This window comes from Asparagus officinalis, chromosome 4 (genome assembly GCF_001876935.1).
Source record: "Asparagus officinalis chromosome 4, Aspof.V1, whole genome shotgun sequence".
NCBI lineage: Eukaryota > Viridiplantae > Streptophyta > Magnoliopsida > Asparagales > Asparagaceae > Asparagus > Asparagus officinalis.
In genome coordinates this window covers 40,062,137-40,068,136 of record NC_033797.1, presented here as the reverse complement: position 1 = coordinate 40,068,136, position 6,000 = coordinate 40,062,137, and positions in this window count along the sequence as shown.

The following is a 6,000-nucleotide window of genomic DNA, read 5'->3' as shown; positions in this document are numbered from 1 at the left end:
AACAAGGATAACACTAGCAATAAACGGAATATGTGCGAGCACATATATTTAAATTACATTAAATATTGACATCACAAAAAAAAAAGTCAAGCCCATACGACCTTTACGCACTTTTAACCTTTTTATATAAAAGAGAATGTTACGATCAACGACATGCTTCATTTTTCAATCCGACAGATGACTGATAAAATATATATCGCATGAATGAAAAAGACGAACCCAACCGAAGCAAGCCGCACCAAACCCCCTCCTCTTCCCCAATTAAGCGGGTAATGAATGAGTGACAGCGGAGCGGACAAGCGTCACGAACCTCCTATCATCATCCTCAACCGTGACTTCCTTGCCAAAAATCTGACTCCCCCATCATTTCTCTCCGACCCCACCCACCCGCTCACCCGCTACGCAATCAATCGGTGACTAGAAAAGGGTTTTGTCACATCAGTCCCTTACATCTTCTTCAACATTTGGCCAATTTGCATTTAAATACCCTACAGTTTTTATTTATTCTATAATGATCTTGTGAGTGTCACATCAGAAAATTCAGGAGAAACCTACGGCATTTGCATAACATAAGACATTAAAATGCAAATTTTTAGAATCTTAAAAGCGTACAAGTGCTATAAAAAAACCAGTGAGGAGATACAAGTGCAAACTATCAGAAACTATAGGGTAATTAAGTGCTAATCACCCTTCATATTTAGAAGATGTCCCCTTAAATCCTTGAAATGGTTGTTTAATTTGTCTCGTCTTAGTTTACTGGTTATTTCAAATTAGTCCTTATGATTAGTTATTCTTTGATTTGAAAGAAATATTCTATATAATCTTTACAGAGTTCCATTTATACCCCTGTTTAAGTAACCAAAATTCATTCATCCGTTTCTTTAATGTGTTTAAACCTTCGCTTAACGTTCCAAGTTCCGTCTACATTTTTTTTAAAATCTCGTTTCTTTGATTTTTTTTGGCTAGGTCAGAAACTTAATTATGTGGGTTAGGGTGAATTTAAGAGAGCTTAGGGTTCCTCAATCCTCTTTGATGACTGATCACTCTGAGCAAAATAAAATTCCTTTACAAATGAGGAATGTTAGAGGGTCGAAGTTGGGTTCTCCGATAATTCTCTCGACGATCAACTTAGTGATAATTTTAAGGGAGAAAGTATATGAAGGAAGTAGTTTTTAGAGTTTTTATCGTAGAGAACAACGTGCCTCCATGCAGAATATAATCTACATATTTTTAATGAGCCGAAAAAGGGTATTTGGGTACTTTGGCCGGGTTCATACAGTCGGCTTAATCAGCTGATATTTTACACTCGTTGACAGCTGGTGGTCCAAGTCTTCCTTGTGTTTAATGTGACAACGATAGAATGACTAAGGTGCGGGCGTGGTTCAAGAAGTCATTATGACTTCAGCAGGGGAGTAATGATAGTTCTGACTATACATTTAATGTGACGATAACTAGCTAACGTTGCTGGGAAAGGCAAAGTAGATAAGTTCTCCCATTGTTCAAGATGTATTGCTAGGTCCGACTAGAGACGCCTTTTGTCTCGGTCCTTTGAGAAAGTCCGAGTAAGGATGCCTTTTGTAGGCATCGAAAATTACCTATAGGTCTCCACGAACAGCTCAGTGTTAAGGAACGACGATAAACATCACTATCCGGTTCACAGGAGTTCGATTGATGTCGGTGAACGATTGAAGTGAATCGACGAACTACGTGAACTAACAAAATTTCGGAATAACGGAAGTACGGGCTAATCGGGAGCCCCGCGATGTTTACAAAAGGAACAATGCCCTTCGTGTCTCATTCATTCTACAGATGATCCGACAATCGGAATTGATAGAACTCCTTGTCGGCTTTCCAACGTACTTTGAATCACTCAAATCCGAGTTCGGACGAAGAATTTACAACGGAAACGGGCAAATACACCATAACGGAGTGTCTCGGACCAACGAGACGCCCTAAGGTGTCTCGGCTAAGGCCGAGACACCCTTGGGTGTCTCGGCCAAGGTGGAGACACCCTGGGGTGTCCCCAACGAAGAATTGGGCCTTTGTGTGGTTTTAACCGCCCGGAACCCCTCAAGCCTATAAATACAAGCCTCAGACCCTCACTTTTTGGAGATCTGGAATTTTGGAGAATTGGCGAAGCCCTGCCGAACTGAAGAGTGATCGAGTTCTTCAACACAAGAGATCGAAAGTCATCAGATCTACATCACCCGCATCCAATCCTTAGTATTATCCCGTTGTGGTAATTCTAAGAAGAGCAATTATCTCGCTGTTATCGAGATAGGCGCTTCTGCTTCTCGATCTCTTCATGGATAGACGAAGCTCTGCCCAATTTTCACGGATACCGACATCCCCGTCACAGGCTAAAGACCCACGCAAGCAAGAGACGACGAACGGATCTTGTGTTTATTTTCAAGAAAGTTGTAATCTTTTATTCTTTTGTTGTTTGAATTCATTTGTAACGCTTAAAGTTTAATGAAATCAATGACTAAGGTATTTTTCGACGAAAACAAACTGGCGACCACAGTGGGAGTCAACAGCCTCGCTGCCGAGGCTGTCGTGACGCAACCGGCATTCAAGATCTGGGTGAATGAAGAGATCGAATATGAATTCGATTAACAGAAGTTCGAAGAGTACCTCTCTTCCTCCTCCTCCAGATCCGCCTCTCCAAGCAGGCGCGAGAAGGCATCCTCTTCCAAAAATGTTCGCGGGACCTCCGGCTCGAAGATCCAAGATCCCCTCGCCGTAACTGCACTTACTCCCCGCGACGCTCCTACGACGTCTAACGTGGTCGAAGCTGTAGATCCAGATCTCCCCTCCGCCGTGAAGGTGACCGCTGAAGGTGCTCCAACTTTGTCGAAGAGGGCGCGCCAAAGACGTCGTCAACGCCTCGCACGACAATTGGCCAAGGCCGTAGAGTCGATGGACGGGATCCGGTACAATGAGGATCTAAAGTCCAGACAGCGCCAAGAACAATAACGGTGAATCGTCAACTTCTCCTCTAAGACAGAGACAAACGAATGGGTTCGCGTCAAGAAGACTCGCTCCACTCTCGAAGAGCGAATCAAGAAACGCCGTGCATTGCTCGCGCATGCCCGAGTCCTTCTGCAGAAAGCGGAAGAGATGCAGAAAGAAGAGACGGTCAAGAAGCCGCCTAGACACAAGCAGGTGTGGGTGCCAAAGGCAAGACCAGCACCTAAGATGAAAATGAACGGAGTTACCGTCCAGCCTTCTTCAAATCCAGATCCCGTTTCCCCTGTTCCTGTACCTCCGACGGAGCCAGGTAAGAACGTGGGTCCCACAAGATCCAGAGTTCCTTTGAAAGCTCGCCTCGGTCCTTTACCGGAAAATCGAGTTAAAACGCCCGTGAAAGAGCGATTGGGGCCATTGAAGGGTCCCCAAACAATAGTCTAGACTGGGGGTCGTACCAATCCCCCCAAGAAAGATAACAGAGGGAAAGTCATTGCTACCGACCGCATTAGATTGCGGGTCGAAGTTCAGGAGCCCGTTAGGTTTTCACGCTCGCAGAAGCGTAAACTTGAACGTGCGACTCTTGAGAACGCTAATAAAGCATCGTATCCCCAGAGGGAAGCACATTCGTCTGACAATGATAGTGTTATACCTAGGAAGTCATGCCAGCACTCTATGGGTTGCTCCAGTTATCAAACTGACGAGTTGTACTATAAAGCCGGGAGTGTGGGTAAGTCTCGAAAGAGTGACGCTCAAGACACGGAGTCTCACTGTCCGTGTGCCAACATAATCAAGACGGTATTGTCAGAATGCTGCTGTTCTAAAGCCCCAAGGAGAGTTTCGGTGTTCGAGAGAATTTCCACCAGAACGTCCGAGACCAAGCCAAGGCGTTTCCGTAGGAAGAAGCATGTCTGCCAAGAGGACGAATTCTTAGAAGTGTCAGGCAAATCGACACGACGTTTTAGCCCAGATCAGTTTGCCAAAATATCCCAGCGTATGACTCGATTGCGATCAGGGACCAATAGGCGAAGTAATTACCAAAGGATGCAAAAGGGACTTCCTTTGGAAGAGGAGGTGTCAGATGATGGTTCAGATTCCTGCTCGGCTATAGCGTCCGACGACACGGCATCTAGTGAAGGATAACCCTACGAGTCACTTATGATCAGCGCCGAACAAGTAACCAAGATGCTTGAAGAGGCCCTGACTAAGCAGAAGGAAAGTTTCGCAGATGGCCATACAGAATATGAGAGAAATGCATGACCAGTAAATCCGAGCGCTGACAAACCAGCAAGGCGAGCCAAGTCGTCATAACCAGGTTGATCTGGAAGATGAGGACACAGGTGCGAATGAAACTCACAATGTCAATAATCCTTCCATCAATGCAGGGGGTGGTAACGAGAATGCCAACGAAGACTCAGGTGAAAGCTTGAAGATTAAAAACCTCGAGAGCAAAATCAGTATTTCTACTGCTACTTGTATTCCACTCCCTTTGCTTCCAGGTCAAACCTTCCTACAGTTAGGACCACAGACAAAATCTCCTCTCGATTCCCTCCATGAACGAGAGGTCCACTTTCAAATCGGGTGATCAGACCTTCCTACAGTTAGGATCACCTCAAACTCCTGCTTGGTCAAACCTTCCTACAGTAAAGACCAAAACCACAATTCACTCTCGATAAACGAGAAATTCACCTTTAGTTCGGTAATCAAACCTTCTGACAGTTAGGATTATCCGAATTTTTCGATTCTCGGAGTGGAAGTCTCACTCCTAGTTTCATCTTTCCGGATTCTAGGGGTGGAGATCCCACCTCGAGTCTCCTTTCCAACTGGAAATAGAATATAAAATTCTTCCTTTCCAGAATCAAGGAATATAATATAAAATTCTTCCTTCCTTGTATTCGGGTTCGCCTTCACCCTAAAAGAAGACCGTGAAATAGAATATAAAATTCTTTCTTTCTCGCACCAACCTTTTCTAAGAATTTATCAATCTAGGATTCATCCTAGGAAGTTTATCCCGAATCCTAAGCAGGGATAAGTCTGCGCCTAACACGCGCTGCCGGTTTAGTCTTTCTTCGTAGAAAAAGACACCAGAGTTCGATTCTGGGGTATTTTATCTCGAAGTCTAAGTAGGGATAAGTCTGCGCCTAACACGCGCTGCCGGTTTAGTTTTTCTCCATAGAAAAAGACACCAGAGTTCGATTCTGGGGTATTCTATCCTGAAACCTAAGCAGGGATAAGCCTGCGCTTAACCCGCGCTGCCGGTTAGTTCTTAACCGTTAAAAAGAATATCCACCCACATATTCAACATTGTGGCAGGTTGTTATTAATAACACCAAAATCCATGCCTTACACGTGTGGGGAATTTCATCCTGAATCCTAAGAAAGGATATGCCGACGCCTAACACGCGTCGCCGATTTAGTCTTTTCCGTAGAAGAAGACACCAGAGTTCGATTCTGGGGGTATTTTATCCTGAAGCCTAAGTAGGGATAAGCCAGTATCTAACACACGTTGTCGGGTAGCCTATTCCCGTGACAATGGCGAAGTCTACGTATTCGAAATCGTAGCGCCAAGTCTAAGAGAATTCACTCTCTTAGCACAACGTCACATGCGGAACGGATTTAGACAATCCGCATGCTAGCCCGACTCAAACGGTAGTCGGTAAAGGCTAATCAAATCCGTTGAAGGCTGGGGGTTAGCCAAAAATCCTAAAATCAACGCCTAACACGCGTCGCCGGGTAGTCTATTCCCGTGAGAAAGACGAAGTCTATGTATTCAATATCGTAGCACTAAGAGCGTTAACTCTCTTAGCACAACGTCACATGCGGAACGGATTTAGAGAGTCACTGACGCATCAGCTTCATTAGTTGGTCTCGTGACTTGAGCATCCAACAACATTCGAAACCCTAGGGTCAACGCCGGTCAACGCGTATCCCTAGGTCAACGCCAGTCAACGCGTTGCGACCAAAAAGTCAACATTCAACGTTCGAAACCCTAAGGTCAACGTGTAACCTTCAACGTTCGAAACCCTAGGGTCA